Source organism: Triticum dicoccoides, chromosome 5B (genome assembly GCF_002162155.2).
Source record: "Triticum dicoccoides isolate Atlit2015 ecotype Zavitan chromosome 5B, WEW_v2.0, whole genome shotgun sequence".
Taxonomy (NCBI): Eukaryota; Viridiplantae; Streptophyta; class Magnoliopsida; order Poales; family Poaceae; genus Triticum; species Triticum dicoccoides.
The window spans coordinates 477,186,771-477,214,340 of NC_041389.1; the positions used below are offsets into that span (position 1 = coordinate 477,186,771).

A 27,570-nucleotide genomic window follows, 5' to 3' on the forward strand; every position below is an offset into this window, starting at 1 on the left:
TACCGCCAACCCTTATAAAAACAGTATATAAAATGCAAATTACATGTAAATTGTTGGGGGTGTTGAAGTCCTCTTCCTCCTTCCACCGGTGGCGCCGTGAGCACAGCTTGTTCGTGTTTCTAGACTTCATTCCTAGTGGAGCAAAGTTGTTAAAACCTAACAGCTGGTATAGAACATCGGTCAAGAAGTCGTCGGTGTAGACTAGAAAACGACAGACAACATTGATTGTGCATGCACACGACGAGATTATTACTTTATGTAATCTAGATTTTAAACCCATGGTTAACTAAAAGTCCAATTCACAAAGAAAAGGTAGAAAATATGGGAGGATGTGATCTTTGTAGCAAATCACTGCCGCGGAGTAGAAACATCGGCACATTGTCACAGAACACAAATCTCATACGCTCCTGACTAGGCCAAGGTTGGCCAACGTTTGACGGTCAGAACTGGAGCAGAAGAACCAAGATGTCCACCCACATTGTATGTTCTGCATGACAACGCCGTCAAGAAAAACCTGAAGAAGAAAAAGATAGATCAGTCTCCTCTACATGCTTCCTGACGATACGTAGAAGCATCACTTGAACAAAGACGAGGCGCGGATACCTTATTCCATGTCGAAAAACGCTTGTCGTCTCGCCACCGTAGATCGAAGACAATGCTAAATTTATCCCTTACCCTGCCGCCATGGGTCTTGGCCCCTCCCGTCGCTAGAGTGATAGACGGAGGGACAGGGTCTCGTTCCTCGCCGAGAAGCCGGGGAAGATCGACCAGCGGCGGCTAGGTCACAGCAGCCAGGAGGGTGAGGAGCAAAGAACGATTATGCTTCCTTTAATTAAGCATTGACTCCATAGGGATGTGATGACGCATATGCTTAGGTTACCATCTCCGTTCCCTCCATCGATCGTGCCTTACACTCACAACAATACTTAAACTGAATGCACTACACCAAACAATATTACTACTTTCCGTACCATTATTGACATCATGACATTACAAGGGTTCATGTACTTTCGATGTAGGCTGATGGTTATGAAATCGTTGAGAACGTGCAATCGCAGGTCAACTACTCCAAGATGTACATTGCACCCCCCACCATGGCCACCACCCCGGCCGGCCCGTTCTCGAGCTCCCTACCTATATAAACCACGAGTGTGTGCTTCTCTCCAAATATCAACTCAAAACCTCTAGATAGCTGGCGTCGCGCCGCACGAAGACATGGCAGCCGCGACGACTTTGCACCACCGGCGCCGCTCCATTCTCCAGCTGGCACTCCTGCTACTGGCGGCGTCACCGGCGGCAATGCTGGCGACCGGCGGAGCCTGCGAGAGCGAGGAGTTCCCGGCCGGCAGGAGCTACGCGACGTGCGCGGACCTCCCGACCCTCGGTGCCTCGCTGCACTGGACGTACGACGCGGCGGCCTCGTCGTTGTCCCTGGCGTTCGCGGCCAAGCCGCCCGGCGCGATCGGCGCCGGCTGGGTGGCCTGGGGGGTCAACCCCACCGGCGATGGCATGAAGGGCGCGCAGACGCTCCTCGCCTTCAAGAGCAGCGGCGCATACGTCGTCAACACGTACAACCTCACCGGGTACCGCCCGCTCAGCGCGGCGTCCACGCCGATCACGTTCGAGGCTACCGAGCTCGCCGCCGACGAGGGCGCCCATGGGAAGGTGCGGCTCTACGGCACGCTGCAGCTGCCCAAGGGCATGGAAGCCGTGAACCACATCTGGCAGGTAGGGTCGACGGTGGCCAATGGGGTGCCGGCCAAGCACGCGTTCGCCCAGGAGAACCTGGAGGCGAAGGGCAGTCTCGTGCTCACCGGTGCCGGAGCGACGGAGGCCGCACCAGCTCCGGTGTTTATCTCTCACGACTATCTCGATTAACCAGTAGCAGTAGTGTTTGGGATACAGAATTCGAGAGAGAAAGAGAGAGTGGGGAAGGAGAAGGAAGTAGGCAAGGAAGAACAGAGCCTGCCACAATCTGCAAAAAAAAAAAAAAAATCTTGGGGATGATCCGTCGGGAAAGAAAATTAAGAGTATTATGAGCACCTTTAATCCGGATGAGTTGATATAATCATGGGGGTGATCCATTGGTAAAGAAAACTAAGAATACTATGAGCACTTCTAATTCAGATGATTTCACAATAGTTCCCCCGCAAAAAAAAGAGTTCAAAATAGTGGACAGCCACATGAATGCGCCCACACAAAAAAAAACATCAACATGAGTGACAACAATGTGAGTGATCATGAGCATACTATTAATTTGTCTACTATAAATTATGCAAAATCGGTAAGAACCATTTTTTGATAATATGTGTATTGGGCGTCCCATGCCGCCGTTCAATTGCAATCAACCGCCAATATTATGCTTCAAGGGTTGGATGTACCAGAGTAGTGCTTTTCTAGAGAAAATTTGGAGCGTCCTTCTTGTTTTGGTGATGTACCATGTAAAAAATTACTTTCACTGATATATCTTGCAAACCATAAAAGTCTTCATAGAGGCAAAAACATAACAAAAGTATTTTTTATGATCAAATAATATGTTGATACAACATGTACCTATGATTATGTGACACCATGTGAACAAACAGGATACTGCACCTGCTACCCGGGCTCCTCCACCCCCGGGCTGTGTTAAGCTTAACGTTGACGACTCTTTTTTTAGGCTGACAGTAATAGTGGCACCGGGATGATCCTCTGTGTCCATAACGGCGGCATCATCTTCTCCTCTTGCATATTCATGTTCACATCCGCAAGTTGAAAGCACAGGAGCTCCCTGGGTGATTTTGGTAATTAATGTCAACATATCTTTTATTGGACTAATATTTCTATCTAGTATATTTCAGATAAGTTCAACATTGGAGTGGCAGGATAAGAGGATGTGGAACCCCTTCAAGATGCTAAGGATAAACATTGGCAAAAGCTCAAGACTCTACATTTTCATTTTAGTGGTCTAAGATCACATTGAGTCCGTAGGAAAGTCAATACTATTAAGAGGAGATGAGGTGTTGCTTAATGGCTTGCTTGCTCAAAGTGCTTAGTGATATGCACCAAAGCCCTCAACCACTTTCCCACTTTCACATATGTCCTAAACCTAAAGTCAAACTCGGCCCCGTTGATTTGATTCATCCGGCGTCACAGAGTTCATCTGACATAGCCACTGCCAGAAACCCTAATCAGTTCGGTCTCACCGATGGGATCTCGATCTCACCGAGATGGCCTTGCAAACTCTCTGTTACCTATTGCAGTATTTCGGTCCCACCGAAATGTGCAGTCGGTCCCACCGAGTTTGCTTGACCAAGTATGTGTTTGCTTATTGCTGAAACCGGTCTCATCGAGTTCACGCAATCGGTCTCACCGAGATAAGGTTTTGCCCTAACCCTACCACATCGGTCTCACCGAGTTGACCTTGTCGGTCCCATCGAAAACTCTAACGTTCACATTTTGAACCATATCGGTCTGACCGAGTTTCACTATTCGGTCCCTCCGACTTTGGAAGATTGTGTGTAACGGCTAGGTTTTGTGTGGAGGCTATATATACCCCTCCACCCCCTTCTCCATTTGAGAGAGAGCCACCAGAACGTGCCTACACTTCCAGTACTCATTTTCTGAGAGAGAACCACCTACTCATGTGTTGAGACCAAGACATTCCAATCCAACCACAAGAATCTTGATCTCTAGCCTTCCCCAAGTTGCTTTCCACTCAAATCATCTTTCCACCATATCTAAATCTGTGAGAGAGAGTTGAGTATTGGGGAGACTATCATTTGACGCACAAGAGCAACGAGTTCATCATCAACACACCATCTATTACCTTTTGGAGAGTGATGTCTCCTAGATTGGTTAGGTGTCACCTGGGAGCCTCCGTCAAGATTGTGGAGTTGAACCAATGAGTTTGTAAGGGCAAGGAGATCGCCTACTTCATGAAGATCTACCCAAGTGAGGCAAGTCCTTCGTGGGCGATGGCCATGGTGGGATAGACAAGGTTGCTTCTTCGTGGACCCTTCGTTGGTGGAGCCCTCCGTGGACTCGCGCAACCGTTACCCTTTGTGGGTTGAAGTCTCCACCAACGTGGATGTACAATAGCACCACCTATCAGAACCACACCAAAAATCTCCGTGTCTCCAATTGCATTTGCACACTCCAATCTCATCCCTTTATTTTCTTGCAAGTTGCATGCTTTAATTTCCGCTACTCATATACTCTTTGCATGCTTGCTTGAATTGTATTGCGAATGCTTGAAATTGTGGTAATCTCCAACCTTAACTTGAAAAACTTAAAACCTACTATCTTTACTTGTTGAGGGTCTAATCACCCCCTCCCCCCTCTAGACACCTCTTTTTTATTCTTTCAATTGGTATCAGAGCTTTGGTCTCCATTTCTTTGGTTTAAACACCATTGGAGGAAGATGGATGAGTCTACGATTGGGGATATTAATTAGACATAGAGTGCCTATGCTTGATGGAGAGTTCTTTATTGCTTGGAAAAATGAGATGCTTGAGATTTTCAATGAATATCACTTGAACAAGTACATTACTACTCCTTGTGCGCTCCTTGTTGACCCCTTGCATCCTACCCCCGATGAGTCTCTTGATATGATTCGCAATCTTAGAACTGTCAATCTTATCACTAGAGGATTACCTAGAAATTTGATTGCTCGCTTGACAACTCTTGAATGTGCTTACACTATATGGATATTTCTTGAGGAACGATGTCCAAACTATTCCTTGAAAAACTTAGATGAGATTCTTCACAAGTCTATTGCTTTGAATAAGATGAATTCCAATGATCCTAAGTTTGGTGATTGTCTATTTGAGCTTCGTGACCTTATGCGTGCCAAAGGAGATGTTGGAATCATTAGCAATATCATTTCCGAAGTCATTAGAATTCATAAAGATGCACATTGTCATGATCACAAAACTAATGAATCACCCTCTCTTAGAAATGATCAATCACAAGATGATGTTGAACATGAATACTATGATGAGGATGATGATAGTGACTATGATCTCAATGAGTCTACACTTTGGTCTTATGGCAAACCTTCGCGGCTACATGGCTGGAGGAAAGGAATGGGTTCTTGATAGTGTATGTACCGATCACATGACCGGAGACAAGGATATGTTTCGTGAGCTTGCTGAAAATGACGGCCCTTGAAAGTATGTCACTTTTGGTGATAACTCAAAGGGTAAGGTGGTTGGCCTAGGTAAGGTGGCCATCTCACATGATAGCTCCATACAAAATGTTATGCTCGTTGAATCTCTTGGCTATAACTTACTTTATCTAGACTAGCCGAATTCGGTTTTAATGTCCTATTAACTGAAGTAGATCGACAAGTGTTTCGAAGAGATTATGATAATATGGTCTTTACCGGCATACGTAGAGGTGATCTATACATTCTTGATTTCACTAAAAAAAAGGCTCAACCAGAACTTGCTTAGTTGCTAAATCCTCTAAAGGCTGGTTATGGCATAGACAGTTAGGTCATGTGGGCATGCGAACTCTTGACAAGCTTATTAAAGGTGATCATATCCTTGGTGTTAAATATGTTATATTTGACAAGGATAGACTTTGTAGTGCTTGCCAAGCAGGAAAACAAGTTGGAGGAAGTCATCCCATGAAGAACATCATGACCATGAGAAGACCACTCGAGCTACTTCATATGGATCTTTTCGGCCCCAACGCCTACAAGAGTCTCGGTGGTAACTCATTCGGGTTGGTCATTACTGATGACTTTTCAAGATTTTTGTGGGTGTTCTTTCTTGATGATAAATCGCAGGTCCAAAAGATCTTCAAGAGCTTCGCTAGGAAGGCCCAAAATCAATTTGCAGTAAATATCAAGAAGGTTCGCAGCGACAACAGAACGGAGTTCAAGAACGCCAATGTGGACACCTTTCTTGACGAAGAAGGGATTTCACATGAGTTCTCGGCTACGTACATGCCTTAACAAAATGTAGTTGTTGAGAGGAAGAACTGGACGCTCATCCAAATGGTGAGAATGATGCTTGATGAGTACAAGACGCCAAAACACTTTTGGGCGGAAGCGGTTCAGACAGCTTGCCATGCAACGAATCATCTATATCTTCACAAGTTACTAGGCAAGATGGCATACGAGCTTCTCACCGATAACAAACCCCAAGTTGGATACTTTTCGGGTATTTGGCTGAAAGTGCTACATTCTTGATAAGCATCGTCGTTCGAAATTTGCTCCTAAATCTCATGAAGGTTTCCTACTCGGTTATGGCTCAAACTCTCACACATACCGTGTCTACAACAATTTTACCCAAAAGGTTGAAGAGACGGTAGATGTGAAGTTTGATGAATCTAACAGCTCGCAAGTAGAGCAATTGCCAATTGATGTAGGTGACAAAGATCCTTCGGAAGCTATATAAGACTTGTCTATTGGCATGATTCGCCCAACGGAGGTGAAGGAGAGTACCTCCTCTGTCCAAGTGGAAGCCTCAACCTCACACCAAGGTGAACCACAAGTTGACATGGAGGCATCCACAAGTGGGACACATCAACATGATGCAAACGAGGATGTACAACAAGATGAACCTCAACGACCTCCTTCTCCACCTCCACAAGAGAACAACAATGCCAACAACAACGAAGAAAGACAAGAGGAAGAACAAGACAATGAAGAGGATGTTCCACCCCGACCCAAACAAAAGCTCTCACGAGTTCGAGCAAGAGTCTCAAGAGATCATCCCGTCAAACAAATCTATGGTGATATTCAAACCGGGAGAATTACTCGCTCTAAAACTCGTTTGGCTAACTATTGTGAACATTACTCATTCATTTCTAGTATTGTACCTATGAAGGTTGAAGATGCTCTTGTTGATCCGGATTGGGTGAATGCCATGCATGAAGAGCTACACAATTTCGAGAGGAACCAAGTATGGACGCTGGTTGAAAAGCCTGATGAGAAGCACAATATCATTGGAACCAAATGGGTGTTTCGGAACAAGCAAGATGAAGATGGAAAAGTTGTACGCAACAAGGCTCGCCTCATTGCTCAAGGCTACACTCAGGTCGAAGTGAAAAGTTTCGAAGGCTAATGTCGGAGAAGTTTGAGATGTATATGATGAGTGAACTCAAGTTCTTTCTTGGTTTGCAAATCAAGCAAACTAAGGAGGTTACCTTTGTTTCTAAAACAAAGTACACCAAGGACTTATTCAAGAAGTTCAACATGCAAGAATGCAAAGGTATGAGTATCCCCATGCTACTAGTGGAGATCTTGACTTGACAAAGGATGGTGAACCGGTTGACCAAAAGGTTTATGGCTCTATGATTGGTTAATTGTTATATCTATGTGCCTCCCGTCCCGATATTATGCTAAGTGTATGCATGTGTGCATGATATCAAGCGAGCCCCAAAGAATGTCATCTTAAGGGTGTGAAAAGGATAGTGAGATACTTAATTCACACACCAAACTTTGGCATTTGGTATCCTAAGAGGTCTTCTTTTGACCTTGTTGCCTACTCCAATCTGTACTATGTCGGTGACAAGGTTGATAGAAAGTCAACTTCGGGTACTTGTCAATTTCTTGGTAGATCTCTTGTGTCTTGGTCCTCCAAGAAACAAAACTCGGTATCCTTATCCACCGCCGAAGTGGAATACATTGCCACCGGTTCATGTTGTGCTCAACTACTTTGGATAACCCAAAGTCTTAAAGATTATGGGATATATGTGAAACATGTTCCATTGCTTTGTGACAATGAAAGTGCTATTAAGATTGCTCACAATCCCGTGCAACATTCTCGAACTAAGCATATTGAAGTTTGTCATCATTTCATTCGAGATCATGTTGCTAAGGGAGATATCAATCTTAAGCATGTTCGTACCGATAAGTAATTGGCGGATATATTCACCAAACCGCTTGATGAGAAAGTATTTTTCCGTTTGAGAGGTGAATTGAACATCATTGATGCCTCAAAATTGGAGTAGGAACTCCATTTGGATGCATGCAAGGCATGAGCCTTTCTTTGACTAATCTTTGATATTTCTCTTATGATGATGGTCATATGTCTTGGATACACTTGTACTTTTGCATGCTATCTAACCCTTGTAGGTACTTGGATAAGCCCAATTTAATGAGATTGCAACTCAATCACATTCTAAGCAATCTCTACATCTCCAAGTCACTACAATATCCTTTGACAATTTCTATATATATCAAATTTCATTTGGTATCATATGTCATGATTGTCATTTTGGATACGCAAATGCTCTTCCTTGCAAAACTAACCCATGTAGGAAGATGAACTCCAACTACAAGCGATGCTCCCAACTCTTGATGAACTACCACTGGTACGCGTCGGTGCTATACAAACTGTTTTTAACCCCTTTTTGCGATGGCATTTGGAACTGTCGTCAAGTGAGTGTGGGCGATAGGGGGTCCTTCTCACACGACCCGGAAACCGTCGGGGATATGCCCTCCTGGCACAGACGCTCGGCACAATGAGGTCGTGTGCGACCAGCGAGCGCTCGAATACGGTTATACGTACAGTAGTGCTAAAAAAATACAATTATACAGGCAAATCGTTTCCGGTCGTAAGTACATCCCACACAGTCAGTCCCTGCTAAATGTTTCCATTCATATGTACATTCCACACAGTCCATCCAAGGAATACGTTTCCGTTAGTATGTACATCCCACACAGTTAATCCAAGAAGTTTCGCTTTTGCCAACCGTGTGTAGTGTAATCCCTTATTAATCCCTAATTTAAAAAGCATATGCTTTGAATTTGATAGAGGCAGTCACTTACTTCATATCCAACCATGTTTATTACAAATATAGGTTCAACCACGAATGCATAAATTGATGCACATGTACATATACTGAAGAACTACAGAAGCACCCAGTAAAGAATGATGAACCGCAGTTGTACTAAAGACTGTAAAGAGAGAGGCGAAAGACATTCTGGTTGCTGGAGAAGCTGAAGCGGAATGCCCATATTGTGCCCTCCTCCATGTGTAATGTGTGCACGACTCTAGGACAACCCCTTGTGATGGTTGCCCGTCCATCCTTCATTGTCTTCATTACGACTTCTCGATGCTCATTGTAGTCTGGATGAAATAGTTTAACCTTCATTGTGTGTCCACCAATCATGTACTTTGCGAGGTAATCTTGAGTGAACTGCTTCGGGAACCACTGCAAACGAAAAAGATTCAGACATTGTTGTCTAACAACTCATTATGGGTAGTAAAAAGAGAAGGCTGCAGAGTTTGTAGTTACCATCCTACAACTCACTATTGTGTTGGATAGAGCATAAACAAATAATTTGCTTGCCACCATTCGTATCTTTTTGCTAATAATCCTTATCAGTTTCCTCACTTGATGCTTGTTCATGAATGTCTCATTGCCTCATACGCAAAAAGGGTCGGTGTGTGGATCCTTGCCAAGGGCATATGTACCTACAAGCAACAAGTCAATATTAGAAGCTAACAAGTGTCCAGGCCTGGATCTATATGCACTACATTATGGAACGACGAGGGAGTACAAGCCGAGGGGTTAAGCTAACCTCGGCGGAAAATGGTGGCCACTCTCGTTGTTGTCCTGCATACTTAGTGGAAAGGCATGATAAGTACAGCAACCTTAACATCAAACAAATATAGCAAAGGTAAACAATATCATCTCCAAATGATAGCTTGAATGTGTTGGTCTCAACATGTTGTTAAAGCATATATAAAATGGATGGCAATGTTACCGACAGCAGGCTTAACAGCCATCAAATATTGCAATTCAAACTGGTATTGTTGAAAATGAATAGAATGTAGGTAATGCGTAAACATCACTGAATAAATGTGTAAAACTGAAATAAAGGGCATGTGTTAACTACACTAGGCATAAATGGAACCAAATATAGACGTTCAAACTGGTATTGATGCAATCGAGCGGCACAGTTCCGACTTGCACATAATGAACAACACATTGTGAATGACTGAAATAAACAAGGAATAAATGATCAGTATAACAACCAAATATAGCCATTGAAAACTGGACAGAGTCTCACTACAACCAACCAACCTAACAAGAAAATACAGATAAACAGGGCATATGCTTGAAAACTAGACAAATGCTCACTATAACCAACCTAACAAGCAAATACAAATAAACAAGGCATCTGCTTAAAAACTAGACAAATGCTAAAAAAGCAACCTAACAACCAAATACAGATAAACAAGGCATCTGCTTGATAACTTGACAAATGCTCACTACAACCAAACTAAGAACCAAATACATATAAACAAGGCATCGGCCCGATAACTAAAAAAATGCTCACTGCAACCAACCTAACCACCAAACACAGATAAACAAGGCATCTACTCACTGTAAACAACCAAATATAGCCATTCGTGAAACTGAAGTGGACAATTCATACTTAAACATCACATAGCCCTATTGAACAATACATTTTTGCATAACTGAAATAATTGAACACGACACAGTTTTAGCACCGCACAACAAATGCTACTACAACAAAGGGTACGGGTTGGCAAGCTAGAAAATGTAAGATTTGCTGATAGGATGCTGCCTCACATTTCATGGACGGGATCCTTCCAGTTGGAAGAGCACAGTCCCATGGTGCCCTCTCTGATGTCACAGATGGGCTGTTTCACCTTGGAAGAACCTTTCTGGGTGCCTCTGCGTGGTTGTGGTCGTGGTCGATGAGATCTGACTTGGCAATTGAGGATCCCAAGCCACCGCCGTAGAACGTGTCCTTCAGAAATGAAAAAATGGGCTCGATGCCATATAAGGATCGCAAATCCTTGACTGCTTGGCAGAGGAGATCAGCGGCAGGGCCGTCGAAGAGATCGATAGTGGTTGAACTAGACGGGTTGGGGATGGACCACGTAACCTGTGACATGGCCCGCGTGAAGCCATCGTTGTTGACGAGCTTAATGTCATAGCCAGCTTTCCTGAGATATAGTAATACGCAAACCCGTTAACATGAAGCCTTTAACATGGAAATGTAGTCAACGTCTTCACCGGCTTCCATGGCGACATGTTGCTCCGGGATCGACAGGTCAGGGCGAATGGCGGCCACCTCACCAACGTCCACCGGAGAGGCCATGATAAACCTCTTCTTGGCCGAACGCTCGTCGGGCTCCCTGGGATACGTGGTCGAGCTTAGGCTGCCACATTCTGGAGCAGGGGATGTGGATCTGGCAGGGAGGGACACAGCAGGCCTCATCTAAAAACTCAGGGGAGTGGGGTGATGGTATGGGAATCACTGGGTAACCTGAACTTTATATCTAAGCTAGGAGGAAGGGGCAGACCGGCATGGGTTGGCGGCAGCGCCGGCGGCGGCCGCAAGCTAGGGTTCGAGGGGGAGGGGGTGGGTGTGGGGACTGTGGAGGGGGGATAGTGGTGTTTGAGGATACGCCACAGCTACTGAAAATTTTAGTAATGGTGGGTGGATATGGTGGTGGACGAGGAAGGGCGACGGTTCAAATGCCTCGGCTACTGCAACTTTACTATAAGGTCGGTGCTGGAGGAGTGTGGGTGACGGTTGAAGTACAACGGTACTAAAATTTGGGTAAAGGAATTGATGCGGGGAGGGAGTGCCCAAGATCACGCACGGTCCAATAAGAATATGTGTGTATGATAATAAGGAAAAGTGGCGGAACCGCCGATTTTTGAAATGCTCAAGGTGGGTAGTTTATTTTTATATTTCTAGCTAGCTGGTCTATCGCACACTTCGTCCTAATTTCTAAATAAACTAACCGCCTTTAGCTTGCTCAGTTATGGTGATAATAAGGAAAAGTGGCGGAACAACCGATTTTTGAAACGCTCAAGGTGGGTAGTTTGTTTTTATATTTCTAGCTAGCTGGTCTATCGCACATGTTCGTCCTAATTTCTAAATAAATTTACCCGCCTTTAGCTTGCACAATCGTGGTGATTTTATAGCGCACTTGCACCGCACAAGGTTAAGCCAGTACTTGAACCATTTGCTCGCGCTTGCGCAGTCGTGGTGATTTTACAGCGCACTTGCATCGCACACGGTTAAGCTAGAACCTGCACAATTTGCTCGCGCTTGCGCAGTCGTGGTGATTTTACAGCGCACTTGCATCGCACATGGTTAAGCCAGTACCTGCACCATTTGCTCATGATTGCGCAGTCGTGGTGATTTTACAGCAAAAAAATAACCTATCAATTAAATGAATCTTGAGATATGCAACTTCCCACCGGGTCACCCATCCTTGGACTACTCCAGCCGAGCATACTTAACTTCTGCGTTCTATTCGACTAGGCTAGCGGATGGGAAGCGGCACCTTGCTGACAGGAATTGCCTCCTTGCCTTTAAGGCATTGCATGCTAGCCACCCTATGGGACCTACTCCCTCATATCATGCACATTTTGCTTTTAGAAATTGTGTGTGATATTTACATGGCTGGTGTGTCACCACCTAGCCTTCAATGAGCACTGACACTGGTAGTGGGAAACCGATGGGAGAAGAGGCGGGAAACCGATGAGAGGAATGGCGGGAAATGGTAGTCTGTTTAGAAAATGTAGAAGAGAAGGAAGCGTGAGCTAGCACGACGCATGCGCACAATGCTTACCCTTGTACTGCATGTGCTGTCAAAAGGGCTGAGGGTTGCCATTCGATCTGGAAGCATCCAACGGTGCGGACGTACGATCTGTGGGGTTTGGGTTCTGGCCAATCAAAATGCATGACTCAGATCGCACATGTAGCAGGGGGAGGGGGCATCAGCCACAGTTTGGTAGGCACACGACTTTAGTGAGTGAACCGTGTGTTATTTGAAAACATTTCGTGAGAAGAGTCTTGGTTTTTAAATCCCAGTAAATCCAAAACTCACCCGAAAATGGTGAAACTTGGCATGGTGTCATGACATGGCACATATATGTCGAGGAATTTTTTCTGCCCATTTTGGTGCACGTTTTATTACAAGCCTCTTACAAACCGGAGCTTCTCTCAAAGAAAGCCTCGTGGTTCCGATAGGGAAACGTGTCACCCTTGTGGGGGAAACGATAATCACTGCCTCTTTTCGCCTTGTATTTTCTTCTACTGGCAACATGGAACGACAAGATATCCGTGCTAAAATTTAAACTTATTTAGGGTTCCTTTGGCCTTTTTATACACTAATTGAGTTTCCCAGGTATTTATTGTCCATAATTCAAATCTGAACCTCAAATACATGCTCCAGTTCACCAAAATGGCTAGAAAAATTTAACATGTGTCCTTGGGTGCATGTTTAGGTCTCATGCCAGGAATGGGAACAAATTACAACCGTACCGGTGTCCTGGCTCGTCCTCAAACATTTGGAATCTTGGTTTTTAAATCCCCGTAAATCCTACATTCACCAAAAAGTCATGAAAGTAGGCATGTTGTCATGTCATCGCACATATATGTCGTGGTAAAAACATTGTCCAATTTGGGCCAAGCTTTATTACAAACCTCTTACAAACCAGAACTTCTCTCAAAGAAGCCTCGTGGTTCCGATAGGGAAACGTGTTCCCCTTGTCATCGAAACATAATCACTGCCTCTATTCGCCTTGTATTTTCTTCTACGGGCAAAATTGAACGACATGATATCCGTGCTGAAATTTAAACTTATTCAGGGTTCGTTTGGCCTTTTTATACACTAATTGAGTTTCCTAGGCATTTAATGTCCATAATTCAAATCTAAAGTTCAAATACATGCTCCAGTTCACCAAAATGGCTAGAAAAATTGTACATGTGTCCTTGGCTGCATGTTTAGGTCCCATGCCAGGAATGGGAACGAATTACAACGATACCGGCGTCCTGGCTCGTCCTCAAACATTTAGAATCTCGGTTTTTAAATCCCCGTAAATCCTAAACTCACAAAGAAAGTCATGAAAGTTGGTATGGTGTCACGTCATGGCGCATATATGTCGTGGTAAAAACATTGTCCAATTTGGGCCAAGCTTTATTACAAACCTCTTACAAACCGGAGCTTCTCTCAAAGAAGCCTCATGGTTCTGATGGAGAAAGGTGTTCCCATTGTGGCGAAACATAATCACTGCCTCTTTTTGCCTTGCATTTTCTTCTACGGGCAACATGGAACGACAGGATATCCATGCTGAAATTTAAACTTATTCAGAGACTCTTTGGCCTTTTTATACACTAATTGAGTTTCCTAGGCATTTAATGTCCATAATTCAAATCTGAACCTCAAATACATGCTCCAGATCACCAAAATGTCTAGAAAAATTATACATGTGTCCTTGGGTGCATGATTAGGTCCCATGCCAGGAATGGGAACAAATTACAACCGTACTGGCATCCTGGATCGTCCTCAAACATTTGGAATCTCGGTTTTTAAATCCCTGTAAATCCAAAACTCACCAGGAAGTCATGAAAGTAGGCATCGTGTCACGTCATGGCACATATATGTTGTGGTAAAAACATTGTCCAATTTGGGCCAAGCTTTATTACAAACCTCTTCCAAACCGGAGCTTCTCTCAAAGAAGCCTCGTGGTTCCGATAGGGAAATGTGTTCCCCTTGTTGTCAAAACATAATCAATGCCTCTTTTCGCCTTGTATTTTCTTCTACGGGAAACATGGAACGACATGATATCCATGCTAAAATTTATACTTATTCAGGGCTCGTTTGGCCTTTTTATACACTAATTGAGTTTTCTAGGCATTTAATGTCAATAATTCAAATCTGAACTACAAATACATGCTCTAGTTCACCAAAATGGCTAGAAAAATTATACATGTGTCCTTGGGTGCATGTTTAGGTTCCATGCCAGGAATGGGAACGAATTACACCCTTACCGTTGTCCTGGCTCGTCCTCAAATATTTGGAATCTCGGTTTTTAAATCCCCATAAATCCAAAACTCACAAGAAAGTCATCAAAGGTGGTAGGTGTCACGTCATGGCATATATATGTCGTGGTAAAAACATTGCCAATTTGGGCCAAGCTTTATTACAAACCTCTTACAAACCGAAGCTTGTCGCAAGAACCCTCGTGGTTTCAATAGGGAAACGTGTCCCCTTGTGGGCCAAATGATAATTGCTCCCTCTTCTAGCCTCATATTTTCTTCTACACGCAACACGGAACAACAGGAGATTTGCGCTGAACTTTGAAATTATTTAGGGTTCGTTTGACCCTTTTTATTCATTAATTGAGTTTTCTAGGCATTTCATGTACATAATTTGTCGGTGTACTAGAGTAGGGGTACCCTAGTATCCCGAACTTGTGCACAGGCAGTTGCAGCACCCCGCGGCAAGGCTTGCTGGGTGACCGCCAAGGCCCTCTGTGGTTCCTTTGGAGCCATTCAAGAACAAAGTATTCAAGCCAAGGAGACAAGGCCCCGGCAAGAGGAGCTTGCCGGGAAGGCCAACCAAGGCATCTCAAGGAACTTGCCGCGACACGCCACGCATCCCGGCAAGGCCCGGTGAGCGACAAGACAACGACCGTGGCAAGGCGCTTGCCGCGACAAGCTACCACCCTGTACCCGCGCTCTAGCACATCCACCAACGTGTCGCCCTGGGGCCTTTCCAGGCGTGCGTGGCAAGAGGCTGTGCAGCCAGCGGTGCGAGGTGGCAAGCGACGCTGACAAGATTACCATCATGGCGAACGGTGGCGTCCCTGACGGTCCTTTTCTGCACTGTTTGGGCGACACAGACGGGCATTTAATGCCTTTTATCCCCTGTCGTCAGGGTTAGGTAGGATACACTGTACGGGTAGTTGTACCAACCGCAACTCCTCTTCCATTTTTACCCTTGTCTACGTTGCCACCTGTCGGTGACCCCTTGAGCATATAAAAGGAGGCCCATGCGCAACGTAGAGGGGGTTCGGCTCAGTTCGAAGGCAGAAAAACACTCACGCTCGGTCTCGTTAGCTGCTAGAGTGTACTATAGCACTCAGCGCTCCCGAGCAAGAACATAATACACTAAAACATGCAGCAGTAGGAGTGTTATCTCTCCGGAGAGCTCTGAAGCTGGGTAAACTGCTCGTGTGCTTCGCCTCGATTCGCTCTTCGTGCGATCTCCGCCCCCCACCGAACCGAAAGGGGCTCGGTCCGTCGGTCCCATAGGTGTTCGTGGATCAGTTTCCCCGACATCTTTGGCGCGCCAGGTAGGGGGCGTCGAGGTTGTGTGAATCTGATCCGGCATTCACACGAGCTAGATCTTCAACCTCTTCATCGACATGCCACCGAAGAAGAAGGCTTCGGGGGCAACTGTTCCGTCCACGTCGATCCCACCACCACCGGAGCAATCGGGTGGTGGGGTAGACGCCGGCGGAAGAACGGGCATCGACGAGGAAGCTCACGGTGCTGCCAGGTCCAAGGACAAGGCTGCGCAGACCTTGGCGTCCGTACATGCACCGCGCCCATCTCAGGAGGCGCAGGACCGACAGCATCATGGTATTCGCAGTACCATACGTTTGTTGGACCAAGATCGAGCTGGTGGATCTCGGGGTGCTCAAGACCAGCATGCACGCCAACGTGCTGACACGAGCGAGACACGGTTGCCCGCACGAGATACTGCTCCTTCTAACTTAGTTAGAAGTCCGAGCATATCCCGTTCCTCGCGCCGTTCGCCACTGCCGCGCACTACTCCAGCAGAAGCTTTGGCGCGAGCTCAACTGCTCCTGGATTACCCTCCAACGGAAGACAAGATCGATCAATGGAGGGCCACCATTCAGAGTCTCATCGGCTTTGCCAACGGTGACACTCCGCGGCAGCCGAATACATCGCTGTCGCGGCAGGACCGCCAGGCATGAGCCGGTAGCGACGAAACCGGTGGGGGTGCAACCACCATGCACTCTCCACCCGAAGGCCAAGATCGCCGACTCGCCGGATCCACCTCGACAGCGACTCCACTGCATCGTCGGATCCACAAGCTCGTCGCGATCAGCGCCAAGTTCTTCATGAACGACAGCAAGAAGACGCTCGTACTTGCATCGAGCGCTGAAGAGAAGCACGGCGTCAATCGGACCAACGCGCTGGGCCCTCTGTCGACATGCATGCGCCAGGGGAACCAGGCAACTTGCCGTACGCGGTAGGTTGCCCTGCGTTCACTTGTGAGCTGCGGCAAGTCAAGTGGCCCAGCACGAAGAATTTCAAGCCAGACGTACCGGAGAAGTACGACGGCAAGACGCATCCGTCAGAGTTCCTCAGCATCTACACCATCGCGGTGCAAGCTGCCGGGGGACGGGATGACAAGATCCTTGCCAACTACTTCCCACTGGTGCTCAAGCCCAATGTCAGATCCTGGCTCATGCACTTGCCGGACAACTCCATATCCTCCTGGGCTGACCTGTGCCATTAGTTTGTCGGTGCCTTTACAAGCGGCCACAAGCCTCACGGCCAAGAGAGCGATCTTCATCTGCTCGCCCAGAAGGAAGGAGAGCCCCTACGCAAGTACATTCAGAGATTCAGCCGCGTGCAGCACAACATCCCAGATGTCCACCCTGCCGCGGTAATCAGCGCGTTCCATCAGAACGTGCGAAACCGCAGGATGCGGGAGGAGATGGCGATGTGCAAGATCAGAGACGTCAGTGAGCTATATGCCCTGGCTGACAAGTGTGCACGTGCTGAGGAAGGGAGGAAACTCCCCAGAGAGAATATAGAAGCAGGAGGATCTGATAGTGAGGATGCTGCCCCGGCAAAGAAAAACCGGCGGCGGAACAACAGGAAAAAGAAAGGCAAAGATGTGCTAGTCGTTGAGCAGTCAGGCAAGAAGGCCAAAGCTGGTAGCTCCGGCAAGGAGATTGCCGCAGGCACCAACCACCAGGCTGTGGCGGGCGCCGACAAGCAGGACGGCACCAACAAGCAGTACTACAAGATCCACCGCACCAAGGGCCATGACCTCCAGAGCTGCAAGAAGGTCGAGCAGCTTGTCGAGCAGCAAAAGGCTGAATACGAGCGACGCGACAAGGAGAAGGCCCAGGAAGGTGCTGGAGGAGCCGGCAAGAAATGCCCTAGCCGAGGAGGACACCGTGGCAAGGCCAAGCAGCGGCAAGGAGACAGAGCTCCCCGCGGCCGCGACAAGGATGAAGATGACGACGACGATGAAGATATGGATGATGATGAGACCGATGAGCAGGAGTTTCAGAAAGCCACGGAGGTCCTATGCGTTGATGGCGGTGCTTCTCTGCATACTTCCCACCGCCAGCTCAAGCAGTGGGTGCGGGAAGTCAATGCAGCAGAGCCACCCGTCGAGTCACGCAAGCCTCTGAAATGGTCCAACACGCCTATCATCTTTGATATTGAGGACCACCCTGATCGCATAACTGCGGTCGGGTGCTTGCCGATGTTGGTTTCACCAACTATCCGCAACCTCAAGGTCACTAAGATGCTAGTTGACGGTGGGGCCGGCTTGAACCTGATCTCCTCCGCGGTACTCCAGAAACTCCAGATCCATGATGGCGAGCTCGAAAAGACCGGCACATTCCAAGGAATTAATCCGGGAAGAAGCAACCCGAAGGGAAAGATCACGTTGCCGGTGACATTTGGCAGCGAGTTGAACTTCAGGACTGAGAGGGTCACTTTTGACGTTGCCGACTTTCCATTGCCTTACAATGGGATACTTGGCCGTCCAGCACTCGCCAAATTCATGGCAGCCTCTCACTATGCATACAACGTGATGAAGATGCCAGGCCCAATAAGTGTCATCTCTGTCCCTGGCGACAAGAAGGATGCTCTTATCTGCGCCGACAAGATCTACCGGGAAGCAGCAGCCACAACAGATCGCAGATCACTTGCCGTTGAAGCTTCCGGGGGGAAGAAGAAGACCAAGTCCGGCAAGAGTTCTGATGCCCACTCCGGCAAGCGCACCTCTTCGGAGTGCTGCGCTACCGTCGAGGAGGCACCATCGAGCTCCACCGGCAAGTGTAAGAAGACAATGGTAGCTCCACCAGAGACCAAGAAGGTGTCCGCCAAGGAGGACGGCGCTGGTGGTACCTTCACCATCAGTGCCACCCTCGACCCTAAATAGGAAAGCGCGCTCGTTGCTTTCCTGCGGGCGAATGTCGACGTGTTTGCATGGCAACCGTCTGACATCCCCGGTGTTCCCAGGAAAGTAATCGAGCACCATCTTGCCATCTGTCCTCATGCGTGGCCCGTCAAGCAGAAAGTCAGAAAACAGGCAGTGGAGCGCCAAGAATTCATCGCGGAAGAAATCAAGAAGTTGGAAGCAGCAGGCCTTGTCAGAGGAGTGCTCCATCCTACGTGGTTGGCCAATCATGTAGTCGTGCGCAAGGCAAACGGGAAATGGAGGCTTTGTATCGACTTTACCGATGTCAATAAAGCTTGTCCCAAAGACCCATTTCCCTTGCCGCGCATCGACCAGATTGTTGACTCCACGGCCGGATGTGACTTGCTTTCATTTCTTGATGCATACTCAGGATACCATCAGATCTTCATGGTAGAAGAGGATGAGGAGAAAACCGCATTCATCACCCCATGTGGCACATACTGTTTCGTACGAATGCCTTTCGGTTTAAAAAATGCTGGTTCAACATTTGCAAGAGTAGTCCATGATGCTTTTGAGCCACAAATGCACAGAAATGTGGAAGCCTACATGGATGACATAGTGGTCAAAAGCAAGGACAAGGCAACTCTGATCCAAGATTTAGACGAAACCTTTACAAATCTGCGCAAGATCAACCTCAAGCTTAACCCCGAGAAGTGTGTGTTTGGAGTCCCCTCCGGCAAGCTTCTTGGGTTCTTCATGTCTCAGCGCGGAATTGAAGCCAATCCCGACAAGATCAAGGCCATTGAGCAGATTGAAGCACCAAAGCGCGTCAAGGATGTACGAAGACTTGCCGGTTGCGTAGCTGCTCTCAGCAGGTTTATCTCTAGGTCTGCTGAGCTCGCCCTGCCATTTTTCAAAATATTGAAAAAGGCAGGTCCAATGAAATGGACTCTGGAAGCGGAGGCTGCACTGCAGGACTTAAAGAGATACCTGTCCTCCACTCCAACACTTGTCGCACCTAAGCCACAAGAGAAGTTGTTGCTGTATATAGCAGCAACCAATCAAGTGGTTAGTGCTGCGTTAGTAGCGGAGAGGGAGCCAGATGATGAGCCAGCAACCACGGCAAGTGCATCCAGCGACAAGCAAGGGACTTCATCGGCAAGCTCTGGTCCCGACAAAGATGGATCTGCGCAGACACATGAAAAGATGCAGAAAAGAATGGTGCAGCGCCCAGTTTACTTTGTCAGTTCCCTTCTGCAGGGGGCTAGGTCAAGGTACTCTGGTGTGCAGGAATTGCTTTTCGGCCTTCTCATGGCCTCGAGAAAGCTGCGCCATTACTTCCAAGCACATGAGATCACAGTCGTCACTCGTTTTCCGCTGAAGAGGATACTGCAAAATCCAGAAGCAACAGGCAGGATTGTCGAGTGGGCACTGGAACTGTCAAGTTTTGGCCTCAAGTTTGAGAGCACTACAACTATCCAAAGCAGGGCATTAGCAGAGTTCATAGCGGAGTGGACGCCAACACCAGATGAAGAAATTCCAGAAACGAGCATCCCCGTCAAGGAAGCAAGCAAAGAGTGGCTGATGTACTTTGATGGTGCCTTCTCGCTGCAAGGCGCCGGTGCCGGCGTGCTACTTGTTGCACCCACCGGAGAGCACCTCAAGTACGTAGTCCAGATGCACTTTCCCAAGGAGCAAGCAACAAACAATACTGCAGAGTATGAATGTTTGCTTGCCGGTCTCAGGATCGCAGCAGACCTTGGGATCAAGAAGCTCATTGTCAGGGGTGACTCACAGCTTGTCGTCCGCCAAGTGAACAAGAATTATCAGAGTCCATTGATGGAAGCTTACGTTGATGAAGTGAGAAAGCTAGAAGAGCACTTTGACGGCCTACAGATGGAACATATTCCAAGAGCTCAGAACGACATTGCCGATGGCCTGTCGAAGTGCGCCGCACTTAAGTTACCTGTGGAACCAGGGATCTTTGTGCTCAAGCTGACTCAACCGTCCGTAACGCCATCAACTAGACAGAGCAAGAAGAGGAAGTTGATTTCTGGTGACTATTTTCCGGCAGAGCTCCCCGAAGCCGCCGCCAAGAAGGTCCTCAAGATCAACACCAAGGATGCTGAGGAGCAGTCTGCTCCGACAAGCCCTAGGGTTTGTTCCGTTGAAGCAGACGCTCCCGACAAGTTTTGCTCCGGCAAGCTTGCCGGGGAACGTCAAGCTCCGGCTGAACCACAGGTTCTCGCCGTAGAAGCGGATGTTCCCGCAGCAGCAGATATGCCTTTAGTCCTTGTTGTCGAGCCACAAGCTCCAGCATGGGCGCAATAGATTGTCCATTTCCTTCAGACAGGAGAACTTCCCGAAGAGCAAGAAGAAGCGGAAAGAGTAGCCCGACAGTCAAGTATGTACCAGTTTGTCGACAACACACTGTACAGAAGAAGACTCAACGGTGTGAAATTGAAGTGTATTCACCGGGAAGACGAACAAAAGCTGTTGGCAGAGATACACGGAGGCATATGTGGTCACCACATTGGCGCAAGAGCACTTGCCGGCAAAGCATTCCGGCAAGGTTTCTTTTGGCCGATAGCCCTCCAGGATGCAACTGCACAAGTAACCAAGTGTGAAGCGTGCCAGTTCCATTCCAAGCAGATACACCAGCCAGCTCAAGATCTCCAGACGATCCCTTTATCCTGGCCATTTTCGGTCTAGGGGCTCGACATCCTCGGCCCCTTTCCCCGAGCTGTCGGGGGCTTTGAGTACTTGTACGTTGCAATCGACAAGTTCACAAAGTGGCCGGAAGTGGAAGCAGTGAGGAAGGTGAAAGCACAGTCAGCAGTCAAGTTCTTCAGGTCGATTGTTTGCCGCTTTGGAATCCCTAACAGGATCATCATCGACAATGGCACGCAATTCACGAGCCGCACCTTCATGCAGTACGTCCAAGATCTTGGCGCCAAGGTCTGCTTCGCTTCTGTTGCTCATCCGAGAAGCAACGGTCAAGCAGAGAGGGCGAATGCTGAAGTGCTGCGTGGGCTCAAGACCAGGACTTTCGACAGGCTGCGCAAGTGCGGAAAGAACTGGATTGAGGAGCTGCCGGTGGTTCTTTGGTCGATCAGAACGACGCCAAATCGAGCCACTGGCCAGACACCTTTCGCTCTAGTCTATGGAGCAGAGGCAGTTCTCCCCATGGAACTCGTATACGGGTCACCTCGAGTGCTCGCTTATGATGAGCTTGAGCAAGAGCAGCTCCGACAAGATGACGCGCTGCTCCTTGAGGAAGACCATCTTCAGGCTGCTGTACGAGCTGCTCGATACCAGCAAGCTTTGCGCCGCTACCATAGCCGCAAAGTTAATGCCAGAAATTTCGAGGAAGGCGACCTTGTTCTTCAGCGTGTTCAGTCCGCCAAGAATTCCAACAAGTTGACGCCGAAGTGGGAAGGCCCTTACCGGGTGAAACGAGTCACTAGGCCTGGCGTTGTCCGCCTTGAGACCGAAGATGGCATTCCGGTGAGCAACTCCTGGAACATTGAGCATCTTCGTAAGTTTTACCCATAGGGCGCGGTTGCCGGAACCTGTTCCGGCAACCACCTTTTGTACAAGTCTTGCCGATGTTGCATGTAATCCTTTGTACAAAGCCGGGCGCAGACCCCGTGCATAAGTAAATCTCATGTGCCCCCCCACATCTTGTCGATTTCATGCTTTCTACTATTTTTTGCATGCGTTATCTGACACTTTGTGCAGCACCTACCCCCGGTAAGCAATAACGAGCCGTAAGGCTCCATATCTTTATTTTTCTCTTCTTTCTCTTTCCCAAAGAAAGGAAGGTTCCCTCGCCCACAAGTTTGCCGGGGGGAAAGGAGAAGATAATGGTATGGACCCAGCATCGTTCAAGGAAGTTTCGCCTTACCGGGAAGCAAACGACAGAAAAGCTAAGTTGCTAAAGTTTGAGCAATCAGTTTTAAAAATTTTAAAGTTATATTCCTCGAACGACCGTGCTTTGTATGAAAAACCTATGCGCGGAGGAACCAACTCGTAGCTAGTTGCGCCCTTACTTTGTTTCGAGTCCTCTCAACAATTTAAGAGAGCCGCGACTAGTTGCGACAAGGTTTCTTGTCGGTAGCGGCACCGCCAGCAGGCTGTTGACATCCCGCACTCAGCGCTCGCGGCTCAAGGTGCCTGCGCCGACAAGTTCCCTAAAAGCGTAGGGCAAAAACATACAAAGGAAGGGATCAAGTAAAGGAAATAACACAGCAATCACTACCCAAAATAGAGTCATATTACAAGATAGCTTGTCGCGGCTCTAATAGATTGTTCTCATGACATGACCAGCAGCGACAAGAAAAATAAAAGACGGGCGGCCTAATATACGCGATCGCCCTCAACTCTCTTGATCTCGCTCACCTTGTCCACAATGGGTGTGACAAGGGCCTTGAGCGCTTCCAGATCAGCATCCGGCGGCAAGGACCTGAGGACGTTGGTGAGGTTGAGGCATGGGTTGCGGAAGGCCACCTTCACTAGCACCTTCTGAAGAGCCCCCGTGCAGATCCTGCGTGACTCGTCGGCCAGCTGCTTTGGGATCTTCTCCTGGAGCCGCTGGAGGGCCGTCGCCATGCCCTTGAAGAACAAGCTGAGCTTGGCGCTGGGTTGGAGGTGCTCATCGGAGGAATATCCAAAATCCTCCATCCCCAGCTGCGCCAACTCCCTGTCGATGGCTGCGGCAGCATCCACGAGACCCTCGGTCCAGTGCTCCATAGTCTCCCTGAAACTATTCTGGGCGGCAGCAGCATTCGCCAGCAGCACCTTGTCGGCCTTGATCTTCTCCTTCAAGGCCACCTCCTGCTCCCTGGCGCCGTCCAGCGTTTGAGTCAAGGTGGTCAGCTTCAACTCAAGATCTGCATTGGAGTCCTTGGCGGTGCTAAGCTCCTTGCTCCTCTCGGCGAGACGACCCTGCAGCTCGCCATGGGCGTGGGCGTCCTTCTCGCGCTCACGCTTGAGCGCAGCAAGCTCCTCGCCGCTTGCCTTAAGATCGGCCTCCAGCTACGCCATCTTCGTCTCCAGCTCCTTCTTGGCGGCCTCGGCAGCTGCGGCAGCGTCCTTTGCTTCCTTGAGAGCCCCGCCAATTGCTTGCTCGCGCGCGGCAAGCTCCTCCTCATGGCTGTCAAGGTTGACCTTGCGCTGCGCCAATTCGCCTTCCTGCGCAGATAGCTTCTCGGCAGCAAGCCGCTGCTGCTCTTCAACCTCAGCCTTGCCGAGGAGGAAGGCTTTCCGCTCCTCGGAGAGTTGCTCCCGCTCCTCTGCTAGGGATCGGAGAGCTTCCTGCCTGAGACCCCGGAGCTCCTCCGCGTGCTTTTCGATGTCCACTCCCGCCTTCACGACAAGCGCTTCTCGGGATGCCAGCTTGGCTTGTCGGGCGCGGTAGAGCGACAACAGCTTCCGCAGCAGCCGCTCCTCCTCAGGCTTGTCGCTGCTGCTGCTTGGCGCGTCAACCAGCGTCAGCCCAGCGGAGGCGAGCACCTCTCCATCCAAGATCTCTCCTTCGACCAGCGCCCTGGAGCTTGACGACAAGGGGAGCTTGATGAAGATACCGTCACCGGCCTTCAAATAGGCGCCGGGCTGGGGCTCTTCGGAGCCTGGCGCTGCAGCAGCGGCGGAGGGATCGGCGATCGGCGTAGCGCCTGACGCTCCTGCGGCCTCAGGGCCGTCAGTGCGATCGCCGGATCCCTCGCCAGCTTCTGCGGCGGCAGCTTTGGTGGCCTCTTCGCCGGCAGGATCATCAGCGCCGGCCTCTTCTTCGATGGCAGCGGCGTCGTTGCTGTTGCCGCGCGCGTTCTCCTCGCCGGCGACCTCGGTTTCCATCGGCTCCATGGCAGGTGGATCTGACAACCGAAGAGGGGAGAAAAGTCAAGCAAATATTCAAAAAAGAAAATCAGAAGAAGAAAAACCCAAGGGAAGTTCTCAAGCGAGAGGATTACCTAGATCTGCAGCCGCGGTCTCTGCCACCGGGGGGTCGCTGGTGCTATCCCTTGCCGGAGAACTGTCACTTGCCGGAGAATTCTCCCTTGCCGGAGAACGCTCCCTTGCTGGGGAATCCTCCCTTGGTGGTGTAGTCGAAGCAGATGGCATTTCGGGAGCGGCTTCCGGGCACTCCTGGTGAGGCTGCTCTGCTCCTACACAAACCAACAGTCAGGTATCAGCAAAGCAAGAGCACCAATACGCGCCTGACAGCAAGAAGTAAACTATATACTTACGCTGGGGGCTGCGCTGGGGGCTGCTTTGGGGAAAAGTTGCCGGGTCCGGCAAGGTGGTCTCGGACAGGCCCTCTGCTGTCGCGGTGGGTTCGTCCTCGATGACAATCACCGGGACCTTGGCTCTCTTCGCCGCTCTCTGGGCCAGAGTCCTGAAAAGGAATGGGTTTGGAGTAAAGCAAATCAGAGACAAGACAAAACAGCAAAAATTGAAGAACTACAAGTACAGCAAAGAATCTTACTCTTCTTCTTCCTCGTCGGAGCTGAGCACGGAGAGGTCGAAGTCCGGCTCGCCTCCGGTGCGACGAGGCGGAGGAGTAGGTTCCCTTGTCCGCTTGGCAGGGGCGGTGGCGGTGGACCGGGAAGACCCCGCTCCAGTTGCCGCAGCGGCGTGGGGTGCTCCCGCGGCAACAGTGCTTGCCGCGGTCGAGCGTGTCGCGCGGTGCGGCGGCTGTTGACCCATCTGCCGCCCCGCCACGTCCCCGGCCTTGCGGAGATGCCTTCTTGCTGGAGCTGGGGGCTCCGCTTGCGGCGAGCTGGCTGAAGGTGGGGAGGAGGAGGAGTCGATCCTCAACGGGTCGCTCGCGCCCTCGGCGGGCTCGCTCGACTCAGATTCAGGCCCGACAAGTTCTTCCTCGCCGACAAGCTCCTCTCGCTTGGCAAGGCTTGCCGCCTCTGCTGCCTCTGCCTCCTCCACGGTGAATCCAAACTCGCCCGCGGCAGCTGCTGCCGCCGCCTCTTCCAGCCTAGTGGCGATGCACTGCATCTCCGCATCGGTGGTGTCGCGAGTGAGGCTCTTCTGTTCATCGGGGCGGACCGGCACTTCTACTAAGCTGTCAAAGAATTCCTGCACGACGTCGTCTGCAGGCCCTTGCCAAGTTGGAACAATTCCGTAAGAATCGCACAGCGGCATCATTGCACGGATGCGGTCGAGCGAAGAGTTGTTGCACAGCGGAATGACTCCCCTCGGCAACATGAATGGATGTTGAGGATCGCGCTTGAACAGCTCCAGGAGCATCGCGTCCAATTCCAAGACAGTGAAGTTGAAGTTGAGGCCCGGGCGCAGCCTCATGATATCCGCCGAGTTCTGGAACTCCCAAGCGGGTCTCCTCCTCTCCTGAAGGGGGGCGATGCGGCGGCGAAGAAAATCTGCGCCAACGGCGCCTACGGTGAGCCCGACAAGCCTCAGGCGTAAGATCCGGGTGACGGCAATCTTCAGCCTATCGTCTTCCGGGGCCACGTTGCTCAAATCATTGCCGCGCACTACTGGGGCTTGGTGCAGGGCGGTAAATGGCTGCGGTTTCTCCTCGACGATCCAGCACCACTCTGCTCTCCATTCTTCCCATTTGCTGCGGAGCTCTCCCTCCAAATAAGCATCCTTCTTGCCAGTTCTCGAGATCCAAGCGATTCCGCCGGCAAGGGGCTCCCCTCTCTCGACTCGGGGCATAAAGAAGTGGCGAAAAAGAGCTACGTTTGGATGGACTCCGACAAAGTTTTCGCAGAGATGTGCGAAAACTGCCACGGTCAGAACGACGTTGGGGGTGAAGTCAAGGAGGCGGAACCCGTAGGTGTTCATGATGTCACAGAAAAATTCAGAGAAGGGCGGGCAGAGCCCACAGTAGAAGAACAGTGCAAAGAAGCGGTACCCGTTCGGAGCCAGTCTTGAAGCGGCAGCTGAGAGTACCTTCGTGCGCGGATGCGCTCGCGTCTCCGTCAACCAGAATAGGTAGTAGTACTCCCTCAGCTCCTTCGCGTCAAGCTGAGGGGGAAAGATTGCCCGCTCCTTTCGCAGCGCCGTGAGCCGCTGCGCCTCGGCTGACTTCACGCCCTTCCCCTTGTCGGCTTTCAGAGCCATGGCGGAGGTGGCGGGGGAGATCGACGGCATTGGTGGTGCCGGTGGCAATGGGGGGCGGAGCGCTGCTCTCTTTCGACTTTGGGAAGAAGGGGGAGCGGCGGAGATTTCCGAGAATGGAGTAGCAACCGGCGAGATGGGCGAACCGCCCCTGTTTCCCCTGCTTATAAAGAGGGAGGGGGCGGACATTCCGCTTTTCTGAATAAAGAAACCACCCACGATCTCTCCCACGACGCCGCATTCGACGCGTGCCGTTGGGGGAGGGCACGGTGGATACGGAGTGAGATACGGCGTAACCCAGGCCGCGCGTGCCCGTGCCCTGTTTTGGGCCTAGCCCAACAGCGCTCGGCACCGTGTGTGGCCCAGGCCTGGGGGCTCCTGTCGGTGTACTAGAGTAGGGGTACCCTAGTATCCCGAACTTATGCATGGGCAGTTGCAACACCCCGCGGCAAGGCTTGCTGGGTGACCGCCAAGGCCCTCCGTGGTTCCTTTGGAGCCATTCAAGAACAAAGTATTCAAGCCAAGGAGACAAGGCCCCGGCAAGAGGAGCTTGCCG

General features: G+C 49.6%; 1 pseudogene; it reads left to right on the plus strand.

Moving 5' to 3' along the window:
• The first annotated feature begins 1,212 nt into the window (after positions 1-1,212).
• The window catches only part of LOC119305814, a 33,648-nt pseudogene continuing 7,290 nt past the window's right edge, over positions 1,213-27,570 (plus strand).